The sequence below is a fragment of the Lissotriton helveticus genome, chromosome 8 (assembly GCF_964261635.1).
Source record: "Lissotriton helveticus chromosome 8, aLisHel1.1, whole genome shotgun sequence".
Lineage (NCBI taxonomy): Eukaryota > Metazoa > Chordata > Amphibia > Caudata > Salamandridae > Lissotriton > Lissotriton helveticus.
In genome coordinates, this window is record NC_136069.1 from 1,053,282,658 (window position 1) to 1,053,296,567 (window position 13,910).

Consider the following 13,910-nt stretch of genomic DNA (forward strand, 5'->3'; position numbering starts at 1 on the left):
TTGAATTTGCACGATATAGGGCACTTAACTGATGAAAGCCACTACAATTCGAGCACTAAAAGATTCAACTCCCTAATGCAAGCCTACAAATTGGCAACAACACATCATATTACCATAAAAAACAACGTAACAGCATCGATACCGCCTACCTTTAACCCCTTCGCTGCGGGGGTTATTCCCCCGCTGTGCTGGGGGGGAGGGGGGCGCGCACAGCGCCCCCATGCTCATGACGAGCTCAGCTCATCATGAGCTACTGCGCTCCTGTGCTCATGACGAGCTGAGCTCGTTACAGGTGTATTGCCTCCCGTGGAACGCTCAGCACAGCGGGGGAATTCTCCCTGCACCGAAGCGTTCCACAGGCCATGACGAGCTGAGCTCGTCATGAGCGTCCAAGGTGTTAACAACCAGACAACAGTAGACTACATGATACTAAGTGAACGCCTACAAAGCCACATGTTAAGTTAAACTGTTCAACCTAGGTCTAACAGCGACCATGCCGCTCTCATATTAGAACTTTCCTTGAGTGCGAAATCAAGACATACCCTTCATCACATTGGAGCTCCAAATGGAGACGAACAACACAGACTCCTCAAAAGGATCAAATGGGGTCCGCTCCCGACCCACAAGTTTGCTGCATGGAAATTGTCTTGGAAAGGTTGGCAGATCGGCTGTAATGACCATGGAAGAATTGGGAAATGGGGCGCTCTTGCATATGACTTGGCTTACCAACTTTGTGAGAATAACAATCAAAGAGTTTATGACAACTCCAAATACAAACTGGGATTCCAGCCAAAAATAAAAAAATCTTCAAAAATTCTTAATTCCAAACGCAGAGCCTATCGAGCAACTAGATCGATACCACGCAAAAGTGGTTTGGCAGGTGAAACGTGAAGCAACCGAGCAAAAATGGCTGAAAATCTTTGAACTGCTTGCCCCTAGTAAGACCCAAGAATTTTGGCAATATATAAACAAGCTCAGAAATGGGCAGTGTAATAGAGAGATTCCACTCGATGCAAGAACTTGGGTAGCACACGTAAAAACTCTCTATACTAATGACTTAGAGCAAAACCCAAACTTAAGAACATCTCCCGATAAACATCTAGTTGATAAACCAACTGAATTAATGACTGGCCTTGTGAATATCACACCTGCTGAAAGAAAAATACTAAGAGCAATCCTGAAAAAAATACGCCCCAACGGGGCACCGGGACTGAATGGGTTACCAGGCTCTCTCTTTAGAGAGGACATAGACTTTAGCACCGAGAACCTGGGTCAGCTGTACGCGGAGTGCAGACTCCTTATGGATGTCCCAGACTCCTGGAGGGGATCCCTGTTACATCCTATTTACAAAAAAGGAGTAAGCACAGATCCTAGGAACTATCGTATGATAGCCTTGTTGGACTTGGAGGGCAAGGCATACGCGAGTTCTCTCCTCATGGAATTAGCACATTGGGTCACGAAGGAGAATTTGCTCCCCTTTTACCAAACAGGGTTCCGTCCGGGAGGCTCAACCATAGACAACATTATAGCCCTTTCGTATATTATACAACAAACAATTATTCAAGGCGCCCAGCCTCTTTTTGCCTGCTTTATAGATTATACAGCGGCATTTGATGGCATTGACCGGAACATCTTATGGAGCAAATTGGCGTGTTGGAATATCTGTCCGAAACTTCTACAAGCCATCAGATCACTGTATACTCAGACATGGGTGTAGAATGGTCGTAATCATTTTGTGGTAAGAGTCAAACTCTCACGTGACTCAGCCACGGAAAAAATCGGCACAGACCAAGGCTTAAAGCAGGGCTGTGTCCTTGCCCCGCTTCTTTTCAACTTATATACAGCTGACCTGGGCAAGGTACTGCAGGGAGCTAACCTGGCGACGCCTAGGATTAAGGGAACCAGACTCCAATTAATCCAGTATGCAGATGATCTAGTCCTTTTGGACCACACTAAAGTTGGTCTTCAGAAAGGTTTAACAGCACTAGCAGTTTACAACGCCAAAAACAAACTGGTTGCAAACCCAGCAAAATCTAAAATACTGATTTTTGGCTGCTACCCAAAAAAGAAGCTAATAAAATGGAGACTGGGACCACTTACGTTATCTAGCCCACAAGCATATAACTATCTTGGAGTATGGCTCAGCGAAACTGGTCGGCCACAGGTCCATCGAACTAAGCTCCTGCAGAAAGCCAAAATGGTAACTTACGCCATCTGCAAACTTAATGCGACCTTGGAAAGCCCAACCACCGTGGCCATTCAACGGGTCCTGAAAGCAAAACTATTACCCTCCCTCAATTACGCTACACAGGCTTTCCCTGGCAAATTGGGTCAAGATCTCAAAAAGATCAACTGCGCAGCTTATATAAAGCTATTTTGTCTTCCATCATGCACAAGGAACACTTTAATTCGCTTAGAAGTCAATCTCAGCCGGCAATCCTTGGAAGAACTGGCACACATGGCAAAATATTATTACCTAACGACTACAGCTCCGGAAAACTCGATGAAGCAAGTAATAAACAAAATATTTACAAAGTCAGGTAACCCATGGTCAGCCAGCCTAACCCTAGCCAAAGAGCATCTGAGTTTAGCAATAGAAAATTGGGACCCTAACATAATAAAATATACTGCCATCAAATCAATTATGAAAAAGCAAGTAAGAACTTGCTCAAGAAAACTGGACATTGAAGCATTGACGGTCAGAGGCTTCCATGAGTCTCAAAGCTCTCCCCATATTTTAAATGGCCACAAACCACCACTTGTACAGTCGTTGGGTAGGCAAGCCCTACAAAGGATCCTGATTCAGAAAAGGGGGTGGTGATGAACAGAGTGCCTGAATTAAGCAGACCACTCTTACCCAGTCCAAAGATCAGGGCTTGATCCATCACCGTTTTTTAGCTCACTGCACCATCCCAGCTCAGAACTTGGCTATATGCAAATTAGTCTGTTCCTGTCCCAATGCATGATGGGAACAGGGCAAACCAAACTACCAAGCCAATTCTTATACTGGGAAGGAAACAAGCTTCCGGGGACCGGTTTCTGCCATTTCAGGCGTCGTCGGCCCGGCTTGCTTGAATCCTGATGGTGCAATGAGCAAGGGACTCACATCTGAGTATACCCTTCCACGCATATGGTGGACAAAATGATTCAGAAAAGGGGGTGGTGATGAACAGAGTGCCTGAATTAAGCAGACCACTCTTACCCAGTCCAAAGATCAGGGCTTGATCCATCACCGTTTTTTAGCTCACTGCACCATCCCAGCTCAGAACTTGGCTATATGCAAATTAGTCTGTTCCTGTCCCAATGCATGATGGGAACAGGGCAAACCAAACTACCAAGCCAATTCTTATACTGGGAAGGAAACAAGCTTCCGGGGACCGGTTTCTGCCAAATTCAGACACTCTGTTCATCACCACCCCCTTTTCTGAATCATTTTGTCCACCATAAGCGTGGAAGGGTATACTCAGACATGAGTCCCTTGCTCACTGCTCCATCAGGATTCAAGCAAGCCGGGCCGACGACGCCTGAAATGGCAGAAACCGGTCCCCGGAAGCTTGTCTCCTTTCTGGTGAAGAATTGGCTTGGTAGTTTGGTCTGCCCTGTTCCCATGATGCACTGGGCCAGGGACAGACTAATTTGCATATAGCCAGGTTCTGAGCTGGGATGGGGCAGTGAGCTAAATAACGGTGATGGATCAAGCCCTGATCTTTGGACTGGGTTAGAGTGGTCTGCTTAATTCAGACACTCTGTTCATCACCACCCCCTTTTCTGAATCATTTTGTCCACCATAAGCGTGGAAGGGTATACTCAGACATGAGTCCCTTGCTCACTGCTCCATCAGGATTCAAGCAAGCCGGGCCGACGACTAAGCATGGGCGTAAAATCCGCTCCGCTCGCGGATTTTTCGGATTTTCGGCAAATCCGCAATCCGCGAACGCTCGCGAATTTGTTGAAAATCCGTGAATCCGCTCGCGGCGGATTTTTTGCTTGGTTGCGGCGCGCGGCGTGGTGCACGGCGTTCACTTTCCGTCATTTTAGCGTTTGCCGAGTTGTTTTTCTTTGCGAGTGACGCGCCATTTTAGATCTTGCTGCGTGTTCCCGCGGGAGTTTGTCGCCCGCGAATACGTACTCGCGGCTTGCCACCTTGCACAGCACACCTCGCGAGAGTTCGCAATTGCGAACATGTAGTTGCGGCGGAAAGGAACAATCTCGCACTTGCGAAATAGAGATTTTGCAATTTCGCACAAGAAAATCACCAGCAAACAGGATAAACCTTCAGAAAATTATGATTTTTATCAGAATCACTCCTCAGGTTGACATTTGCATGGCCTTTTTTTTTGCAAGGAGTCCATTTTGGGGGGGGGGGGGGAGGAAGGAAGTGCCCCACAGTCTCCAACTTCCTGTTCCTGTCCAGCAGGCTCCTCCCAGTGCTTTGTCCATCTCCTGGTCACTTTCATTTGGATCTGGAGCTGGAAGGATTACTTTTTGTGGGTGCTGCTGGATATTTGGATTTGAGGCCTTTTTGACTGTCTTTGGATCACTTTTGGATTAGAAATCAACTTTCACAAGTAAGTTTGTTTGGGGCATTACAGTTGCTGCAAGTACAATTTTGGAACTTTTTCAGAAAATTAAATAAATTATATTGTGGGTAGCCACAGTATCCAGTAGGACCAGGGTTGGTTATGGGTGCATGATACAACTGTTTTGTTGAATTTAAACACCATTGAGGCCATGGATGGGCTGGGATTGTGCAGATTTTATTGTTTTTTGTCGTTTTTTTGGGCCTGCTGGTGTGGCCCTTTGCCCAGGGGTGGTGAGTGTTGCATGGGCCTAGTCTTTCTGTGGGGTGTCTTCTTGAATTTAAACATAATTGAGGCCATGGATGGGCTGGGATTGTGCTTATTTTATTGTTTTTTGTCGTTTTTGGGGGGCTTCTGGTGTGGCCTTTTGCTTGCCCAGGGGTGGTGGTGGTGCATGGACTGAGTGTGCCTGTGGTGTTGTCTCACTCTCTTTGATGTAAACATCATGGATGGCATTGGATTGTGGTGATTTCTGGCTGTTTTTCTGTTTTTTGGGGGTGTACTGTTGATGTGGTCTGGCCATGTGGGTGGTGGTGGTGGCCATCTTGAGTGCTGGCTGGTACAGGCAACATGTGCTTGGGGTGTAAGGGGGCCATTTTGAGGAGAGGCAGTGTCTGAGGCCTGCACTTATTTTGCCTACTTTTCATCCCTTATGCCCAGGGGTAGTGAGTGTTGCATGGGCCTAGTGTTTCTGAGGGGTGTCTTCTTGAATTTAAACACCATTGAGGCCATGGATGGGCTGGGATTGTGCAGATTTTATTGTTTTTTGTCGTTTTTTTGGGCCTGCTGGTGTGGCTCTTTGCCCAGGGGTGGTGAGTGTTGCATGGGCCTAGTCTTTCTGTGGGGTGTCTTCTTGAATTTAAACACCATTGAGGCCATGGATGGGCTGGGATTGTGCAGATTTTATTGTTTTTTGTCGTTTTTTTGGGCCTGCTGGTGTGGCCCTTTGCCCAGGGGTGGTGAGTGTTGCATGGGCCTAGTCTTTCTGTGGGGTGTCTTCTTGAATTTAAACATAATTGAGGCCATGGATGGGCTGGGATTGTGCTTATTTTATTGTTTTTTGTCGTTTTTGGGGGGCTGCTGGTGTGGCCTTTTGCTTGCCCAGGGGTGGTGGTGGTGCATGGACTGAGTGTGCCTGTGGTGTTGTCTCACTCTCTTTGATGTAAACATCATGGATGGCATTGGATTGTGGTGATTTCTGGCTGTTTTTCTGTTTTTTGGGGGTGTACTGTTGATGTGGACTGGCCATGTGGGTGGTGGTGGTGGCCATCTTGAGTGCTGGCTGGTACAGGCAACATGTGCTTGGGGTGTAAGGGGGCCATTTTGAGGAGAGGCAGTGTCTGAGGCCTGCACTTATTTTGCCTACTTTTCATCCCTTATGCCCAGGGGTAGTGAGTGTTGCATGGGCCTAGTGTTTCTGAGGGGTGTCTTCTTGAATTTAAACACCATTGAGGCCATGGATGGGCTGGGATTGTGCAGATTTTATTGTTTTTTGTCGTTTTTTTGGGCCTGCTGGTGTGGCCCTTTGCCCAGGGGTGGTGAGTGTTGCATGGGCCTAGTCTTTCTGTGGGGTGTCTTCTTGAATTTAAACACCATTGAGGCCATGGATGGGCTGGGATTGTGCAGATTTTATTGTTTTTTGTCGTTTTTTTGGGCCTGCTGGTGTGGCCCTTTGCCCAGGGGTGGTGAGTGTTGCATGGGCCTAGTCTTTCTGTGGGTGTCTTCTTGAATTTAAACACCATTGAGGCCATGGATGGGCTGGGATTGTGCAGATTTTATTGTTTTTTGTCGTTTTTTTGGGCCTGCTGGTGTGGCCCTTTGCCCAGGGGTGGTGAGTGTTGCATGGGCCTAGTCTTTCTGTGGGGTGTCTTCTTGAATTTAAACATAATTGAGGCCATGGATGGGCTGGGATTGTGCTTATTTTATTGTTTTTTGTCGTTTTTGGGGGGCTGCTGGTGTGGCCTTTTGCTTGCCCAGGGGTGGTGGTGGTGCATGGACTGAGTGTGCCTGTGGTGTTGTCTCACTCTTTTTGATGTAAACATCATGGATGGCATTGGATTGTGGTGATTTCTGGCAGTTTTTCTGTTTTTTGGGGGTGTACTGTTGATGTGGACTGGCCATGTGGGTGGTGGTGGTGGCCATCTTGAGTGCTGGCTGGTACAGGCAACATGTGCTTGGGGTGTAAGGGGGCCATTTTGAGGAGAGGCAGTGTCTGAGGCCTGCACTTATTTTGCCTACTTTTCATCCCTTATGCCCAGGGGTAGTGAGTGTTGCATGGGCCTAGTGTTTCTGAGGGGTGTCTTCTTGAATTTAAACACCATTGAGGTCATGGATGGACTGGGAATGTGCAGATTTTATTGGTTTTTGTCGTTTTTTTGGGCCTGCTGGTGTGGCCCTTTGCCCAGGGGTGGTGAGTGTTGCATGGGCCTAGTCTTTCTGTGGGGTGTCTTCTTGAATTTAAACACCATTGAGGCCATGGATGGGCTGGGATTGTGCAGATTTTATTGTTTTTTGTCGTTTTTTTGGGCCTGCTGGTGTGGCCCTTTGCCCAGGGGTGGTGAGTGTTGCATGGGCCTAGTCTTTCTGTGGGGTGTCTTCTTGAATTTAAACATAATTGAGGCCATGGATGGGCTGGGATTGTGCTTATTTTATTGTTTTTTGTCGTTTTTGGGGGGCTGCTGGTGTGGCCTTTTGCTTGCCCAGGGGTGGTGGTGGTGCATGGACTGAGTGTGCCTGTGGTGTTGTCTCACTCTCTTTGATGTAAACATCATGGATGGCATTGGATTGTGGTGATTTCTGGCTGTTTTTCTGTTTTTTGGGGATGTACTGTTGATGTGGACTGGCCATGTGGGTGGTGGTGGTGGCCATCTTGAGTGCTGGCTGGTACAGGCAACATGTGCTTGGGGTGTAAGGGGGCCATTTTGAGGAGAGGCAGTGTCTGAGGCCTGCACTTATTTTGCCTACTTTTCATCCCTTATGCCCAGGGGTAGTGAGTGTTGCATACTTGCATGTCCCTAGTCTTTCTGTGGGGTGTCTTCAATGTAAACATCATGGATGGCATGGGATTGTGCTCATTTTTCTGTGTTTTGTCGATTTTTTGGGGTGTATAACTGAACTGATGTTCCTCTGTCTTCCATTGCTTTTAGTTGCACAAGAAGACTCAATAGAACCACCAGTGCCAGGAAGAAGTCCTGCAGCGGTGTGTGCAGCATAACGTCACGCGACGTCACGTCTGGACACAGAACCCTCTGCAACTCGTGCAACTGCTGCCTGCTGACCTGCTCTGAAGAAGATGGCCCCAAAAAAAGTAACCCGTAGCTCCTCTAGCAAGAAAGGTGCCAGTAAGGAGCAGAAGAAGCAAGTTACCAAGGACACTGGTGTGCCGCCCGCCCCTTTTTTTGTGAGTAAAAAAAAAAGTATGCCTGCAGCAGCTGCAGCGGGATCTGCTGGGGACCAAGCTGGCAGCAGCACCCCCGCTCCATTGGGCTCAGTGCCACCACCACCACCACGCCAACTTAAGTCCAAGCCCTTGAGTGCTGCAGAGGCAGCCAGTATACTTCTTCAATCACCATCGACCAGTGATGTTGGCTCATCGCAAGAAAGCAGCAGCAATGTCCCTCAATCAACACAGGTTGTTGTAGCTCATCTGACGAGTGTTGAACAACCACAGCGGCAACAACAATCACATGTGCAAGTACAAGCCCAAGTACATGTGGAAGGAGAGGCAGCGCAAGGAGATGCGCATGCAGAGGTGCATGGAGGGTCACAACAAGTGCCCACAATAGTTGTTCCTCCCGAAGTAGGGGCACATCAGGAAATCGACAATCAAGGCGAGGTATCATTTGAGGAAGCCACTCCTCCTGATGATCCTTCATTGTCTTCCACAACCCTAGCAAGGAAGAGATCAAGGGTGGTGTCTACATCCTCTTCAAGCACACCTCCTTCTGATGATACGGATCAAACTTGGGAACCAGCACCACAGCCGTCTGAGAGTGAGGCACACCATGATCCAACAAAGGTACTTAAGCGTAAAAGGAAGCTCGTCCAAAGTCTCAGACTTATGGAGTGTGATGAGGCTCAACAAGAAGTGGCGGATACTGCTGCTGATGAAGACTCTGCCAACGACGACCCAGTCATCATAAAGGTCACTGCAGCCCCAGCGGGCATGCAGCAAACAGACATTTTGACCCTAGCCCGAAGAGCTGCTGCGCGTGATGATGATGATGATGATGTTGTCGATGAGGAGGCAGTGGAAACACCACAATCATTGGAGTTAAGTAGTACACCAACTCGTCCCGCTTCCATATTTCTTTCTGGCAAGAAGAGACCTGCGTCAACCTCGACCTTAATTAGTGGCGGTGAAAGTGGAAAACGTACAAAAGTTGGCCAATCCAGATCCTCCACTTCATCTGGCATTAGCTTCATGACCACCACCACCACCAGTATCGCCGCCTCCTCCAGGTCCCACAGACACTTCAAGTCCCCAGTTTGGGACTTCTTTACTGTTTGTCCCAAAAATCCAAGGTTTGCCATTTGTACCCTTTGTAAGCTTGCAGTTAGTCGTGGTAAGCCAGGTAGCAACTATGGTACCGGCGGCCAGAGTGGTCATCTTGACAGAAAGCACGGTGTCCAATGGTTTGCGCACCTAGCTGCGATCAAGAAAGGCCAAAATCAAGGAAACGTTGATGTTTCATCTGATGTTGACGAGCAGGAAGAAGACGTGTCAAACACTTCCCTTACACCCAGTACCCCTCTCAGCAGCACACCCAATGTGAGGCACACTAAGAGTGTTGGAGCGAGTGAGACACCAACGCACAAAAGTTCACCAGCGAGCAAAATTGGGTCAACGAAGTCATTATCAGCCCGTAAATGCTTGGTCCAGGCCAACATTAGAACAATGCTTACTTCAGACGTGCCATATGAACGCAACCACCCACTGACGCGTCTGTATAACACTAAGCTGGCTAAAATGCTAGCTGTGGACCTTCTACCTTTTTCTTTTGTAGAAGCGGTAGGTTTTCTTGAATTAGTTGCAACGCTCTGCCCTAAATGGAAGGTTCCGAGCCGGTTCTATTTTGCCAGAGTTGCGGTTCCAGCACTACATGAAGATGTGCTGCAGGCGATTGGGGCAGCTTTGCAGAAGAGTGCTGTTCACACAATACATCTGACAACAGACATGTGGACCAGTGGCCCAGGCGATGATTACATGTGCATCACTGCACACTGGGTCTCTTTTTCAGGTGTTATAGCAAAGCTAAACGCAGGTGTTGACCCGGACCAAGTTTTCAAAGCTGCTCGGAAACATGCAACACTAGCCATGTTTGCCTTGGAGAAAAGTCACACAGCAGAAAACCTTTTGGAAGAGTTTGACAAAAAGGTGTTGTCAATGCTATCCCCCCTAAAACGCAAGATTGGTTATGTTTCCACGGATAATGGCGCCAATGTAGTTAAGGCCATGTCACAGGGTCACCATGTTAGAGTGCCGTGTTTGGCGCACTGTATCAACCTGGTAGTTCAAAAATTCTTGAGTGATAAAGAGAGTCCAGCGTTCGAGGTAATGGCCACCTGCCGCAAAATGTGCAACCATTTCAGCCATTCTTTTAAGGCCCGGAAGCATCTGCGGAGACTGCTACTTCAACGTGGAATGCCAGTGAAAGCACTCATCCAGGAGGTGGCAACACGTTGGAACTCAACCTTCTACATGCTTGAGCGTCTGCATGAGCAGTATACGGTACTCGATCACTATTTCTTGACAGAGGCTACATCTCAGAAGGAGGACCTGCGGATGAGTAAGGCGCAATGGGCCATAGTTAAAAGCCTGACAGACATGCTTCGTCCTTTTGAGTTCTTCACGCGTGCAGTCAGCCAGGAGGACTGTAATTTGGGAAAAGCTATCCCATTGTTGTGCATACTGGAGCACCAACTGATGGCGGTTTCTTCTGAGTTTGAAAAAGATGAAAAAAAAAAAAAACATTTCATTTTGTCTGAGAAATTATTACATCGCCTACGTGGTGATGAACGTCTTAAAAACATCAACTCAGATCAGCATTACATTTGTGCTACTATTCTGGATCCACGCTACAAAAAGGCGCTGGCAGACAACGCATTCTTTCCTTTCGCTGATGCAGATGTTCAAAAGTACAAACATTGGTTAGCCTGGTCAGCCAAGAGGTTTGAAAAAGAACGGCAGGTTATTGAAGGAGAAGCCAGTACATCAGCATCAGCATCAGCAGGCCATCCGCAGTCACAAGAATCCACTTCTGCACCTGTGGCTGGGGCACAAGTGACCTCTCAGCCGTTAAAGACACCGGCAACTGGATCATCTGCACCACACACAATGACAACACTAACAGTGGCTGGGGAGGAGGATTGGCTAAGTTTGATGGGGTATGGTTCTCTAAAAAATGTCACAGGCACAGCAAAAAGTAAGCAAAGTGGAGGAACAGTTGATGACCTTGAGTCGATGGTGCAGGACTATCTGAATGACTCAACAGTGGTCTTTCTTAATGAGGAGCCATTGCAGTATTGGCATGGCAAAAAACAATTGTGGCCACAGCTCTACAACCTGGCTATAAACTATTTGTCTTGCCCACTCGCAAGTGTGTCTTCTGAACGTGTTTTCAGTGCTGCTGGTGGCATTGTAACTGCCAAACGGAGCCGCCTATCGCCCAAAAATGTGGAGAGGCTGACAATGATCAAGATGAATCAGCACCTCATACCACCAGATTACAAAGTGCGAGAAAGCACGCCACATGAAGACGATGAGGACAGCAACGTAGATGAGGGGATTTTTTCTCTGTTCGGTGCCACTGACCTCATCCAGCCTGAATTCGCAGAGTATGATGACGAAATCTTGTTCTTATTCCCTGACACCGAGCCCTGAAAATGAGACAATCAATCAAGAACTTTCTTTTTCGTCCTTATTCACTTTTATTCCTGTGTGCTTTGTGTATCTCTTTCTTTGTTTTGCACAGTTAATTTAATTCAAACTTTAATCACCTAATCCCAAAAACAAGACCATCATCAGAACTGTCTTCACTTGTTTGCTTATTGATTTGAAGGTGCCGCAGTCTACATTCCTCAGGTTCACAAGTTCTGAAGAACATGCTCCTCTATCCTCCTCCTCCAGACTGCGATTTCCCTCCAAGCAGAGTGCTGGATTACGCACAATGAAGAAAGACTCAGCACTTGTGGGGGTGTTGTACTTCTTTGCGGGTGAGTTGACGGTTTTGGGCCCATTGCTGTGAAGCTCTAATAATGGACAAAAGTGTTTTGGACCAAATATGAGGTGGAAATTTCTTGCCGTTTTTGCTGACTTGCTTGCCTTTGAGGTGCTCTTTGGCGGGGTTCCGGGGGTTTGTGTGTAATTTTTGGTGTCTGTCGAAGCACTGCTGCGACAGTCTAATCTTGATTGCATTTGCTTTTCAGGAAATCCGTGGTGGAAAACAGGAGTTATGATGATTGATGATGACCTAGCTGCACAGCGCGTTACTTTGGACCGAAGGCCGAGAGATATTGTAAGTATGAGATTTAGCTTTTTCGCTGTTTGGGGGTGTTGTCGGGTGTTTTTTTGCGGGTGGGTTGGCGCCGGCGGGTCTTGCCTGGGGCATTCCTGGGAAGGTCTAATACCGGATACAAGTGTTTTGGACAAAATCCATAAGGAACAGCCTTTTTTTTGCCATTTCTTCAGACATCTTGCTCAATGTAGCCTTTTGGGGGGCTTCCTGCTGTTCGTGGGTGGGTTGCGGCCGGGGTCTCTGTCGAAGCACTGCTGCGACAGTCTAATCTTGATTGCATTTGCTTTTCAGGAAATCCGTGGTGGAAAACAGGAGTTATGATGATTGATGATGATGACGACCTAGCTGCACAGCGCCGCGTTTGGACCGAAGGCCGAGAGACATTGTAAGTATGAGATTTAGCTTTTTCGCTGTTTGGTGGTGTTGTGTCGCGTGTTTTTTTGCGGGTGGGTTGGCGCCGGCGGGTCTTGCCTGGGGCATTCCTGGGAAGGTCTAATACCGGATACAAGTGTTTTGGACAAAATCCATAAGGAACAGCCTTTTTTTTGCCATTTCTTCAGACATCTTGCTCAATGTAGCCTTTTGGGGGGCTTCCTGCTGTTCGTGGGTGGGTTGCGGCCGGGGTCTCTGTCGAAGCACTGCTGCGACAGTCTAATCTTGATTGCATTTGCTTTTCAGGAAATCCGTGGTGGAAAACAGGAGTTATGATGATTGATGATGATGATGACGACCTAGCTGCACAGCGCCGCGTTTGGACCGAAGGCCGAGAGACATTGTAAGTATGAGATTTAGCTTTTTCGCTGTTTGGTGGTGTTGTGTCGGGTGTTTTTTTGCGGGTGGGTTGGCGGGTCTTGCCTGGGGCATTCCTGGGAAGGTCTAATACCGGCTAGAAGTTAGTTGGACAAAATCCATAAGGAAACACCAGTTTTGGCACTTTTTGTAAGTTAGGGTTCGTTAGGGTTAGCCCTAGCAGCAGGATTGCATGTGTTTAGGGGGGTTCTATTGCAACGCGGTTCTGTTGTTGTAGAGCACTGTTGGAGCGATGCTGGCTATGGATACTTTTGCTTGCAGGCAAGTGGTTTGAATACAATCCACGGTCTGTATTTGGGTCTACTGTTACTTTCAAAGTACGTTTTGTAACCATTTTTCTGCTAGGCATCGTTTTTGGAGATATGATTGGGTTCTTCTACATTTTTGCGACTGGCTTTAGTAAGGGTCTTGGTGGGAGCATTGCTGGGAAGGTCAAATTTTGTTCTAAAACACAGTAGTACACCCACCTTGAGGGGAAAGATCCGCTATAATATTTTGGCCATACTTATTGATCCTTAAAAAGGTGACTCAGACAGAGCACGCAATTTCAAAAATATTGTACTGTCTATTAGGGAAATCAAAGTGTGACTTTTTGAACCACACAGCGTACATACCTTTTATTTATTTATCAGTGGTATTGTAATAGCACTTCCTGTTTTCCGTTCAATAATTACAGGCCGGGTTTCAGTCAACATCCGCCAGGCAGGCAGTGGACAGGGTGTCTCTTCTGTCAGTGGTCACCACCACATTGATGGACGAAGCGTCAGCTGGAATGGAGGAGTGCCGCCAATAAGAGGAATTGTTTGCTGCATGCAACTTACTTACCAATTTCAACAGGACAACTCCAACAACATACGCAATACAGATACAGTATCCATTGTTGTCTTTTATTCTATGAGTGTGACTGCATGTGCTTACCTTTACTTTGTAACCAAAGATTGTCTGTAAACTCTGTATCTTCAATTATTGTTTGTCCATGCTCTGCTTTTTTTTTCTTCTCTCA